This window comes from Kogia breviceps, chromosome 20, assembly GCF_026419965.1.
Source record: "Kogia breviceps isolate mKogBre1 chromosome 20, mKogBre1 haplotype 1, whole genome shotgun sequence".
NCBI lineage: Eukaryota > Metazoa > Chordata > Mammalia > Artiodactyla > Physeteridae > Kogia > Kogia breviceps.
This window is the reverse complement of record NC_081329.1, coordinates 31,962,474-31,976,155: the sequence shown is the minus strand read 5'-3', so window position 1 is coordinate 31,976,155 and position 13,682 is coordinate 31,962,474. Positions and strand designations below refer to the sequence as shown.

At 39.6% G+C, this 13,682-nt stretch overlaps 1 protein-coding gene across 2 annotated transcripts in view; it reads left to right on the top strand.

The window, feature by feature from the left end:
* Nucleotides 1–12,376, top strand: part of LOC131747336 (arylamine N-acetyltransferase 1) — a 50,272-nt gene extending 37,896 nt beyond the window's left edge. Inside the window, exons 3-4 of one of the 2 annotated variants that reach the window (XR_010838525.1) lie at nucleotides 8,765–8,932; nucleotides 10,896–12,376. The gene's annotated coding sequence lies outside the window, so the exon portion shown is untranslated. Of the gene's footprint in view, nucleotides 1–8,764; nucleotides 8,948–10,895 lie in introns of both variants that reach the window. The other variant, XR_010838524.1, reaches the window with a different exon arrangement.
* Nucleotides 12,377–13,682: the final 1,306 nt, after the last annotated feature.

Here is a 13,682-nt window from a genome sequence, read left to right as displayed (position 1 = left end):
AAATAAAAACAAAAATAAACAAATGGGATCTAATGTGTCAGGTCAGGACTTCAACATACAAATTTTGAGGGAACACAATCCAGCCCATAACGTTGTTCCCTCTGCCCCCTCCCCAAATTCATATCCTTTTTCCATGCAAAATACTTTCACCTAATCTTATGGCCCTCAAACATTTAACCTAGTCTAGTTTCAACTCTAAGTCGAAATTTTCATGCAAGTAAGATGTGAGAGAGACTTGAGGTATGATTCACCCTGAGTCAAAATTCCTCTCCAGCTGCAAACTTGTGAAATCAGAAAAGTTATCTGCTTTCAAAATACAATGATGGGACAGGCATAGGATAGACACCCTTCCAAAAGGGGAAAAATCAGAAAAAAAGGAAAGGGTCCCAAGCAAGTCCAAAAACTAGCAAGTCAAACTCCATTAAATGTTAAGGCTGGAGAATAATACTTTTAGGCTTCCTTCTCTGTCTTCCAGGCCCACTGAAAAAAATCCTATGAGTCTGACTGTTTTCTTTCATTTCATGATGTTTCTGTACCCTTCAGTCCAAGCTGGCAGTATATCTGCTGAGATAGCTGTTTAGATCTGTGAGTCATACAATAATCTCTTTTTGGAGTGATGATCTAGCCATAACCTGGTGTTCTCTCCAGAACACACTTTCTTGTGTTTTGCAAAATGGATAGGCTGAGAATTTTCCAGATCTCAAATTTTGGTTCCTTTTTGCTTTTTGCTTAACAATTTCTTCTTCAATTTATCTCTCTCCTCTCACATTCTACTATGAATGCTTAGGAATCTCCTCAACTAAATATCAAAATTCATCACTCACATATCTTACTTTCTATGAATTAAATATGACATTGCCTGCCATATCAGTAAACAAAGGATGCTGCAACCATCAAGCCATCACATTACAGCCACAATGAGCCCTGAGGGAACTCAGGAAGGAGACAGGATGCCCGCCATCTAGCAGTCAGCTGCTGCAGCCTCCCCTGACAGTGCACCCTGAGATGAGAGAACAGAGTACACTGGCTCCAGATAGGTGAGGTGCATATGAAAGGAATGATTTCAGACTCTTGCATCTTCCCATACGAGGAAAAGTGCTAAATTCCTTAATCTGAGACATCTGGTTTTCTTTAATTAATATTAATTAATTATTAATATATGGAATCTAAAAAAAATGGTTCTGAGAACATAGGGGCAAGACAGGAATAAAGATGCAGATATAAAGAATGGACTTGAGGAAACGGGGATGGGGAAGGGTAAGCTGGGACAAAGTGAGAGAGTGGCATGGACTTATATATACAACCAACTGTGAGATAGATAGCTAGTGGGAAGCAGCCACATAGCACAGGGAGGTCAGCTCAGTGTTTTGTGACCACACAGAGGGGTGGGATAGGGAGGGTGGAAGGGAGACGCAAGAGGGAGGGGATATGGGGTATATGTATACATATAGCTGATTCACTTTGTTATAAAGCAGAAACTAACACAACATTGTAAAGCAATTATACTCCAATAAAGATGTTAAAAAAAATAATCTTTTGATGCTCCGACTACCTGTATATCCTGCCTCCTCTTTATGTCTTTGGATCAGTCCCTTGAAGCTATATGAGAGGCTGTGTCCTGGGCTTAAGTCCTCAGTTTTGTCCACCAAATAAAACATAACTCAACTTTTAGGTTGTGTATTCTTTTTTTTTTAACATCTTTATTGGCGTATAATTGCTTTACAATGGTGTGCTAGTTTCTGCTTTATAACAAACTGAATCAGCTATACGTATACCTATATCCCCATATCTCCTCCCTCTTGCATCTCCCTCCCACCCTCCCTATCCCACCTCTCTAGGTGGTCACAAACCCAGGAGCTGATCTCCCTTTGCGATACAGCTGCTTCTCACTATCTATTTTACATTTGGTAGTGTATATATGTCCATGCCACTCTCTCACTTCGTCCCAGCTTACCCTTCCCCCTCCCCGTGTCCTCAAGTCCATTCTCTACATCTGCGTCTTTACTCCTGTCCTGCCCCTAGGTTCTTCAGAACGTGTTTTTTTGTTTTTTGTTTAGATTCCATATATATGTGTTAGCATATGGTATTTGTTTTTCTCTTTCTGACTTACTTCAGTCTGTATGACAGACTCGAGGTCCATCCACCTCACTACAAATATAGGTTGTGTATTCTTTTTTTCTGTCAACACTTCCACCAAACTATAGAACAGAATTCAGTCAAATTTTTTGCCACTTTATAAAAAGAATCATCTTCCTTCCAGTGTCAGAGATTTCACCAAAATCACTTTTAATGCCCATATTTCTACCAAAAGTCTCTTCGAAGCAACCCAGTCTTTTTTAAACATACACCTAAAAACTCTTCTTGCCTCTATCCATTACCCAGTCCCAAAGCCACCTCCACATTTTTAGGTACTGGAGGTTAGCACTTCAACATAGAATATGGGAGGAACACAATTCCATCCAGAACACTGCTTACTGCTGAATTATAAGAACAATGTTTTTTCTTATAATTGTTTAATCTGTGAGGTTTAATTTGGATTTCATTGTTTTACTAAACTCACTTATTACTTGTGTTTTTAGTTAATTATAGCTGTTCTAGGTATATAACTATTTCTGCATCATGTAGTAGTATTCTTCATCCTCTATTCAAGTAATAATAATATGCTCTAGGCATCATTCTAACTGCTTCACGTCTATTAACTTAGCTAACCCTCACAGAAACTCTATAAAGATTTCTAGAAGGATCCCTTGTCTGAAAAACAAAAACAAAAACAAAAAAATTTTTAGGTTAAGAAGTACTATTAATATCTTCACAGTTTACAATGAGGAAACTGAGACACCAATAAGTTAAGTAGCTTGCCCAATTCACAAGCTAAGTGTAGAACTGGGATTCTTTTTTTTTTTTTTTTTAATTTATTTGGTTGCACTGGCTCTTAGTTGCAGCAGGTGGCTCCTTAGTTGCAGCACGCAGGCTCCTTAGTTGTGGCATGTGAACTCTTAGTTGTGACATGCATGTGGGATCTAGTTCGCTGACCTGAGATCGAACCCAGGCCACCGCCTGTATTGAAAGTGCAGAGTCTTAACCACTGCACTACCAGGAAAGTCCCCAGAACTGGGATTCCAACGTAGTCATTCTGGTGAATACACAATATACTCTTTCTTACCTCTTATTTTCGTTTCTTCTTTTTTATGTTGACTCCAATGTAGATCCTTGCACAGTTGAAATGATAAAAATGGCAGTGAGTTTGTGAGGAATTATAAGAAAGATGGGAGAGACTTAGAGGATATTTTTCCTTACCACCTGTCAGTTAGAAAAGTGTAATACCTTCCACATCTGGTTCAGGAATGTTATAGAACTATTGTCTCTGAATGTTATACATCAATATATAAAAATATGAAGTAATGTCATAAAACATACATCCATATTAATGCAAATAAGTACGTATATTCACTGATATAGATTATTTAACTTAGAAGGACAAAAGGTGAAAATGTTCTGAAGTTGGATCATAAACTGGGGGCTGGAATAACAGACCTGTGAGAGACCTCCATCATGGCAGGATGTTTAGAATACAGAGGAAGTCAGTGGAGTCCCCACAGGACAGATGGAAAATGTAGGACCCTTCACCATGAATAGACAGACTAACCTATGGTACCAATAACACAGTCCTTTAGTAATCATTACTCCATAAGACAACTACATTTCTCCCCCAGAATGTTTAAGCCACTGCAAGATGGAGCCACTCCATGGACAACTTGTTCCTTTGAGCTCCACAGAAATTCCCCCTGCTTTCCTCTCACTTGTTAGTGGTGAATTGTGCAGGAGTGATCCTACGAAAGTGAGGACAACTGCTCCTGCCAGGAACCAAGAAGAGAGCCCCAAACTCCTTGTCCTCTTCCTTTTCACATTTGCTGAGCAGAGTATGAAAGGGGAAGAGCAATGAAGATGCTTATAGTCTGCGAGCACCATGCCTTAGGAAGCTCTGGCCACAGGCACAGACTCTGGCACCACACTGTCTAGATTCAAATCCTGACTCCCCACTCCAGGTTGTGTGGGTTTGGACAAGTTACTTTTGTGTCAGTTTTGTCATCTATAAAATGGGAATGATAATGGTATGTCCATCTCGAAGGTTTTGTTGTTGTTTGTCATTTGGTGGAGGGAGGTGTAAGTTGACGTGTGTTGATAGAGTGTGACATTTCCAGCAGTCATCAGCCTTGGCCCCAGCCCCAACATTAGGATGCTGGTGTGGTTCTCATTTAAACAACTTCTTCCTGGATTCTTCCTTTGTGGGGGGCGGGCAGGCACTTGAACGAACATTAGCTCTTTCAATCCACTTGAGGATCACTAAATGCTTCTCTAGCTCATGGCCCCAAAGATGAGAGGACCTCAATGATATTATGTTGGGTGACCTCTGTGCTGATTAGGGGGCCCCAAAATCTGAATCAACCTAAAATATGTCTACCTAGAGTGACAGAGTTGTAAACAGTGTGGACCATAATTAACTTTAAACAATTAGTCAAACAAGGTTACATCCCTCAAGGGAATTAGATGACCCCTTGGACAAGCTTATTCAACAAGATTTCTCTGCCTCTAGTATAATTTGAATGACCTGGACAATCTTGTTGGTTGCCAAGGTAGGAAAACTGAGAGCCATGTGGTAACCCTCAGTTCTGGAGAGGACCTGCTCCTTAAATTCTTCAAAAGTACCCCCAGAGCAGTGGGGAGAGCCTTCCCATGAATTTGTAATTGGGCACAAACATGTGGCCTTGGTCAGAATCTTGAGAGTTTGCATCCAAAGCCGCTCTAAAAATTCAAGTGCCTTAAATGGTTGCTCTTCTTTAGGGGGAAAAGAGAAGCAAAACAGGTCAACTTCCCTAAGTAAATTGTGAAGCTGGCAAACCTAGCCTCCTGCAGATACATCCCCTCTGTCTTTTCCCAACTTCATCTTCAGAGGACCACACGTTCTTGAGCAGCTCCAATGACTCAATCAGGGAGGAAATTTCAATTTGCCCAAAGGTTTTAGCGACTTAAAGCTGGACCCAGGAGAATTTTCAGGCTCTTGTGACAGGAACAAAAAGATAAGTTACTGGTGGAATTATTTCCAATCCTATGCTAGGCCCCAGGGACATTTTTGAGTGGGTTTTCTTTAGTCATCAAATCATACCACCTTGTGTCCTGAATTGGATAGGAAAGGTTTGCAACCAAGGATATCTACTTGTTCAAGAGAGTTTTGTGACACCCATCTGGTTTTCTGTATTTCGAATAACAGAATTCTTCCAAGCTTGTTTGTTCCTGGAGAAAACATGAATGTCATAGAAGAAAACAGAATGCATTTGTTTCTTATCAAAAAGATTTATCTGATATATTAAGAGAGTTAGGATCAACTAAGGTAAATTAATCCTCAAAGCTCTCCCCTTTTTTACCCTAACATTTATTTCCTTCTCCCAAAAGATACATCCCTCTCCTTATCAGAGTCAAGATACTCGGAATTGTGTTTGAGAATGTTTAAGATAAGTCATTCAGTTCCTGACTCATCTGGCTTGGAGATGAGGCCTCTAAGAAAGCAATTAAGGTTAAAGGAGTTTGTAATGGCAGAACCATGATCCAATAGGACTAGTGTCCTTATAGGAAGCGACACCAGAGGGCACACTCTGCATGTGCATGCACCAAGGAAAGACCACATGAGGACATAGTGAGAAGGTGGCTGCCTGTAAGCCAGGAAAAGAGATCTCACCAGAAACCAACCCTGCCAGATGGACCTTGATCTGAAACTTCCAGCATCTAGAACTGTGGGAAAATTTATGTTTCCAATTCTGGTTCCAACCAACATTCTCACATCAATTCCAATGTGTGGGGGTTTTTTCCCCACACCAAGCTATTCTTCTATACCAGCTGAGTGTCCTACAATTCAATTCATTTCTGACACTATCTACCTGGAAATAGAGTCATATCCCACAGTTTAAGGGCTCAGTCCTACAAGACTGTTCTCCCCCCTTCAGATGCCCATCGTGAATCCAGGTTGTCTCCCATGCTTTTGGCCAACTGGCTATAGATCGGAGACCCCTTCTTTGGGATTGATTAGTTTCCTAGAGCATTTCACAGAACTCAGAGAAACACTTTACTTACTGGATTATCAGTTTATTATAAAAGGATATAACTCAGGAACCACCAGCTGGGACACATATACTGGGCAAATTATGGAGAAAGAGCAAGGAGATTCCATGCCCCCTCCAGGTGCACCACTCTCCCTGAATCTCCTCATGTTCACCAACCTGGAAGCTCTCTGAACCCTGTATGTTGGGTGTTTATGAAGGCTTCATTACATACACTTGATTGATTAAATCATCAGCTGTTGGCAATTGATTCAACCTCCAGCCCCTCTCCCCTTCCTGGAGAGAAGTTGAAAATTCCAGTCCTCTAATCAGTGATTGACTTTCCTGGCAACCTGCCCTCATCCTTAGGTGTTTCCCAAAAGCCACCTCATTAATATAACAAAAGACACCTATTATTGCTCTCATCGCAGAAAATTCCAAATGTTTTAGGAGCTCTGTGTCAGAAATGGGACAGAGACCAAATATATATTTCATATTATAAATCACATTATCACAGTGTTATTCAAGTCACTCAGCCTGTGGTATTCTGTTATGGTAGCCCAAGCAGTACTGAGAAGTAGGTACAATTAGTTCCTCCATTTCACAGACATGGAAACTAAGCACAAATATGGCATAATTCTTAAGTGGCAGGGCTGAGATTTGAAAACCAGACAGTCCAGTTCTTACTGGAGTAATCCCAATCTCTGCAGTATACCACTATTTGTGCTTCAATTAAAAAATGCCACCCAAATGAGCCAAGAAATTCCCACCAATCTACACACAGAAAGCTAAGGTTATATGAAGGTAGCTCATAACATCCACCACACACAATGCAACATTGTCTATAAATATGACACAGGCTGAACCAGCTAGCAGTGAGCCACATCACATTAATGTTCCAATACAGCACACATCCTTGGCAAACAATGCAGTTGTTCTCTTGTCATCCAACAGCCATCCTGGGAAGTTCTCCTGTCAACAACAACCATCCTGACTCTTTCTCCTTTTACCTTCTCTGTAAGATGCCTCTGTGAAGTATCCCTGAGGCGCCAGTGTCATTGGTTCAATCTTCCCATAACCTGAGCCAGTTCTGTTCTTTTTGGTCCTTCCTGCACAAAGAGACTGATGACAGCTCATAATGCCGTTTACCTTCAAGGAAGTGAGGAAACCTGCGTTCTCAGCCCAGGTTAATTTTGCCCCCAACTGGACATTTGGTAATGTCTGGAGACAATTTTGAAAACAACTGGGGTGGGGGTACTACTGGCATGCAGATTGTAGAGCCCAGGAATGTTGCTAAAATCCTACAATGCACAGCTAGGCCCCCAGAAGAACTACTCAGCCCAAAATGTCAATAGTGCCAGGGTTGAGAAAATGCTGAAAAGGGAGTCATGTGTTAAGTAAACAGTAGCATTTCAGGCATGGGGTAGGGATGAGTGGAGGGTCATTTACATTCTACTTCTTTCTACCTCTCCTCAAATGTCGCTTTGCACATGACCATAGCCACATACCTGTACTTGGCTCTGTACTTGGCTAAGTGATAAGACGGAAGTGCTATCTTGATATCTTTTTTTCTTCTGAGTAACTAGGTTTTTTGGAGAGGACCCATCTAAGTTTTTATAGAATCTAAATTCCTGACATAGGTTGAGTTTTTCTTGTACATTCATAAAGGGAGTATGTTTAGAATTTCTAAAAATATCATGAGCCATATAATTACTACTTTTAATGTCATGTAAAAATGTTAACTTTGTGTGGTACAAATTTTATTTGGTACAAAATTAAGTATGCAGAGTTCTGGTAATTACCCAGGTGTTATTATTATTTTTGAAAGCATTGCAGACCTAAGAGAACAAATCATCTGTTTCATTTTAATGTCAACAGTGAAACGAGCAGACCATATGATTTTAATTTTATGCTGTTCGGATAAAGCCTTCACAAGTACTTCCTTCAGACTACTCTCCCTAGAAATGACTCCCCTGTGCCCTATAGCATACCTGTATTTAACCGCCTCATTCTTTCTCGGAACTTAAACAATTGATTTGAGGCAGATAAACCTCATATCTACATCTCAAGCTTCAAATGTTCCCCTAATCTTTGATAGCTCATTTATAACTGCCCACCAGACATTCACACCTGAGCATCTTGCCACGCATCTCAAACTCAATTATGTTTAACACCCAATTCTTCATCATCCTTCCCTCAGTCAGCTCCTCTTCCTAATTTAGTGCTGTTTTCCAGTCATCAATGATCAGAACTCCTATAGGTGCCTTTAAATTCTACCCTTTTCCCCCTTACCTCCTTATCATATTCATCACCAGGTCCTAAAATTTCAACCACCACAGTGCTTCTGCCATTGCTTTTCTCCTTCTAATTCCCACTCCCACCACTCCAGTTTAGGCCCTGTTTTCAACTCACCTGGACTGTGGTAGGAGAGTCCTCATTGATGTCTCTACTCCAGCATCTTCCTGCAGGAAGATGCCTCTTCCAGGTCTCATCACGCCATCCCCTGCCCCTAAGTCTTCAGTGATGCCTATAGCTAAATGCTTCACCCTGCTTCCCAGGGATGTGTATAATAAGATAATAAACTATCCTTTGAAAATTAAAGAATATTACTTAAATGTAATTTACTGACATAATTTGTTTTTTTAACTGTTTTATTTTTGATAAAAATCCAGATAACCCTTTAGAGAAACAAACCTCAGAGAACTGATTCCTTAAGAGACTTTGGACAGCCTGCTGGCACTCTGGAAGACCTGGGCACTGAGGATGGAGAATCAGCCTGCAGCCATGAGTTGGGAAAAAAAGTTCAGAAAAGGAGAAGAGGAAGGACAACAGCACAACCTGTAATCATGACAATGGTGCAGATGGTTACAAGTGAAATCTTGACATGGGCTTTTCTGATATTAATTGCATTTTTTTTGAAAACCATTCTCGTAGAAGAGTCTTATTGGAAAATAATTTCGTAACATGAGTCCCTGTTAGTACAGCATTCACAGACCTCAGCATGTTACCTGAGTAGCTTGGGGTCTGCTAAAATTTAGGTGTTGCTATTCCAGATCAGACAGTCTACATGAGCCCTTAAACTGGGAATTCAGAACGAAGAAATTATTTGAGAATAGAAGAATTGTATAGTTAATAAATTGTGTGTAGGTTTAACTAAACAATTAGAGTTGATATTTCAGCCTTTTACAATGACCGTGTATGGTCATCCCTCAGTAGGTTATTGGAATAATGATTACATAAACCTGTATGTTAGTTATTCTCCATTTGCTGAACACTTCCTATCCAGCTGTAGAGCTGGAAGCATCAAATAGAAGATGAGATAACCCAGCAATTAGGTGCCACAGGAAATAGGCACCACCCCTAGGGCTGGGAGAACTTAAAGAGGCAAAGAGAGGCTACTGCCTCAGAACAGGAACTTGGAGGAGATTCCTCCAGAGCAAGAAGTTAAAAAGAGGTAGGGCTTCCCTGGTGGCGCAATGGTTGAGAGTCCGCCTACCAATGCAGGGGACACGGGTTCGTGCCCCGGTCCTGGAAGATCCCACATGCTGTGGAGCGGCTAGGCCCATGAGCCATGGTCACTGAGCCTGCGCGTTCGGTGCTCCGCAACGGGAGAGACAACAACAGTGAGAGGCCCGTGTACACAAACAAACAAACAAACAATAAATAAATAAGACAGAGGTAGAAGGAAGAGAAAAAGAGCAAGAAAGAATTATAGTTTCTCCCCATCTCCCATCTACTAATCACCTACCAGTATCTCCTCTTGGTGAAACTAAATAGAAAACCACTGGTAAAGAATCTGAGAACAACATTTTGTAGATTCCCACAACAGATTACAGGAAAGTATCAAAGGATAATTGGGGGACTGAAAGAGAGCAGGTAAATATCCAGCACCCCTCACCAAAGGGTCCCAAGAAAGAAGTCACCCTGTCTCTGTGATGTCTCCAATTTCTCCATCTCCATAGTTTCTTCATTTCACAGATACAAGGCAATGACCAAGGAGGTATCTTTCCTCACTTACATCAAGTATCACTGTCCCAGAAGAAATCCTTTTAACATTAGTAATCCTTTAGCCTCCTCCTGCCCACAACATTTGGATTACCTATATAACATATGTGTAATCAAAAATCATTTTATAAATCATAGAGGGTGTGAAGACTGGGGCGCTTTTGTAATAGTATAAAGCATTTAAGCATTTGGTTTTATTTTTCATGTTAATCAAATATATAAGCATGCAAAGGAGAATTACAATAATAAGGTCTGTAGGGGAATTGGGGAAAAATCCTGACCCTGATTCCTTCCACACTACCGGACCCATTCTTCTATAGTTTTTATCCCAGTTTACAGCATCACCATTGAGCGAGACAGAAACATCGAAATCATATTTACCTTTTCAGGTATCGAATGCTGTGGATTTTTCTTCTTGAATATTTTTCAAACATGTTTCATCAACATATCTACTACACATTAGACATTCATTCTTCCTTGCCTAGACAAATACAACAATTTTCTCAAATGGTAAGCAAACAAGAACCCATGCTCAATTGGGAAAACAGACACAGAATGAATTCCTTTAGAGTGAGGACTGCCTTATATACTTATGTGTACTGAACCTGTAGGACAGTGTGTGGCACCCAGGAGTCCAATAACGAATTTTGTGAATGAATGGATCTGTCCTTTCCATTGGTGTGAATAAAATTTAATTAAGGTGCTTTTATTACTAGAATAACTATTTTGCCAGCAAATGCCCTATGTTATAATTTTCTGCCAATCTAATATCCATTTTTTCTTTGTTCTTCCTAACAGGTATTTGATTTTGTTTTCCTACCTTCCTCACTCCCACTTCCAGAAGGGAGCCTGATTCTTTTGATTCAACCAGTTGAAGTAGGCATCTCATCCAGCCACTCTTATTGGTCTAAGGGTGGGCCCCTGCCTAAGATGAACGAGACTCTCCCCCAGGCTTGGACCACTTCTCTCTTGCTTCTATTGAATGGGAATAAGAAAGCATGTTGGCCCAGTTACTTCTGGGCATCATTTTATAACCATGAGGATGCACAACATTAGAAGAAACGTAATGCTTTGCACAGAAGATTGGAGAAACAGAACAATTGATATTTTTCTTTGAAGGAGTGACTCCATCAACTGTGGAGACTTTGCTATGTCTAGCCTTCCTGTTTTTGAGATAGTAAATTTTCTCATTAAATGAATTGGAGCTTTCTCTTACTTATAGCCAAGAGAATCCTAAGTGGTTTGTTTAATTGTCATCTTCTAATATTTTCTAATAATTGTCATCTTCCTAATATTAATTGTCATCTTCTAATAATGTAGATTTATACTTCTAAAGGTCATTTTTACTACTTCTAACCTGAAAGATCCCTGCTGATTAAAAAGTTTTGTCATAGTCAGTGTTTGGAATAACAGTCTGTACTGTATAGGGAAGGGGAAAGTGAGGTGGGAGAGTGAAGGATTTTGTCAAAAGAGTGGGGGAGGGTGGGAGAGAATGACCAATAAATATTTCTCATACATAAGGAAACAGAAACTCAAACAGATGTGAACACTCTAGTTAACATGACCTATTGGGAAAGTTCGTTGGGCTGTTTTCAACACATAATATTGCCTGGGTCACTAGAAACTATAATGTTTTCAAACAGTTGGCCTGAGGTCAGGACAAATTCTGCAGTCATACAGTTGAGTTAAGTTAATGTTTTTTGTTGTTGTTGTTGTTGTTTTGCGGTATGCAGGCCTCTCTCTGTTGTGCCTTCTCCCATTGCAGAGCACAGGCTCTGGACATGCAGGCTCAGCCTCCATGGCTCACGGGCCCAGCCGCTCCACGGCATGTGGGATCTTCCCGGACTGGGGCACGAACCCGTGTCCCCTGCATCAGCAGGCCAATTCTCAACCACTGTACCACCAGGGAAGCCTGAGTAAAGTTAATGTAATCATGGGAAATCAATATTTATCTCATTAAATTAGCATCATCTTATGAGCTAGTAGGGTAACTTGGCAATAACTAGAATTTCACCATCAAGATAAGATTTACCCTCTGAGCCAGACTGACCTCTGATCATGGAAGAGTATTTTATGGCATGAAACAAATTAGAATATCTTGCCTCTTTTTCACCTAATCTCTACATTCCAGTATTATTTCAACCTAGATTTTTTTCCTGCCTGTGACATCATCTTCCAACACAGAAAAATATTCTTATTGATGTGGTTCACCCTGAGAGATTCAGTTTGATCATTTAAGACCTTTCTATTCCTGGTTTTGAATAAAGACTAGAAAAGCTGACAAGGCTCTCCAGAGATTTTTAATATAGTAATATTTCTTATATGCATTATACCACCTAAATCATTCAATAATCAAAATTTCATCCCTCAATACTCCATGACATATTTCCCTTCAGAAAGCAATTATTCTAGAAATTAAAAAGGAAAAGATAAATGAAAGAAATAAAAGAATACATTCGAAATAAGTCAGTATTATTTTAATTCCAAGACACCCTCAGAAACTTCTAATAGCAAGTTGAAAGATAGGATAACAGGCTGTGATTCAAATAAAAGACAATGATATCCCTACTCAAAGCACTTCAGTAGGCAATCAGAATACACCATCCTTAAGAACAATCCATACACCACATTAACAAAATGAAGGATAAAAAGCATATGATCATCTCAAATGCAAAAAAAAGGCTTTGTCAAAGTCAATATCCATTTATGATTTTTTAAAAAAACCTCTCAACAAAATTTGTATAGAAGTAATGTACCTCAACATAATAAAAGACATATATGACAAACCCACAGCTAACATCGTGCTCAACGGTGAAAAGCTGAAAGTTTTTCCTCTAAGATCAGGACAAAGAGAGGGATGCCCACTCTTGCCACTTTTATTGCACATGGTGGTAGAAGTCCTAGCCACAGCAATTGGGCAAGGAAAAGAAATAAAAGACATCTCTATCAGGAAGGAAGAAGTAAAACTCTCACTGTTTGCAGATAACATGATACTATCAGGAAAATTCTAAATGCTCTACCAAAAATACTGCTAGAAATAATAGATAAATTCAATAAAGTCATGGGCTACAAAATCAATATACAGAAATCTCTGGAATTTCTATACACTAGTAATAAACTATCAGAAAGAGAAATTAAGAAAATGATCCATTTACAACTGTATCAAAAAGAATAAAATACCCAGAAATAAATTTAACTAAGAAAGTGAAAACCTGTACACTGAAAACTATGACACTGATGGGAAAAATGAAGAAAACACAAATAAATGGAAAATTATTTTGTGTTCATGGATTGGAAAAATTAGTATCGTTAAAATGTCCATTTTAAATGTTTAAATGTCATTGGGTAGCCCCAAAGAAATCTACAGATTCATTGCTATCCCTATCAAAATTCCAATGGCATATTTCATGGAAATAGCACAAAAAATTCTAAAATTTGTATGTAACTACAAAAGATCAGAATGGCCAAAACTTTCTTGAGAAGGAAAAACAAAGCTAGAGGTATCGTGCTTCCTAATTTCCAACGATATTTGAAATCTACGGTAATCAAAACATTATGGTACTGGCAGAATAACAGACACACAGA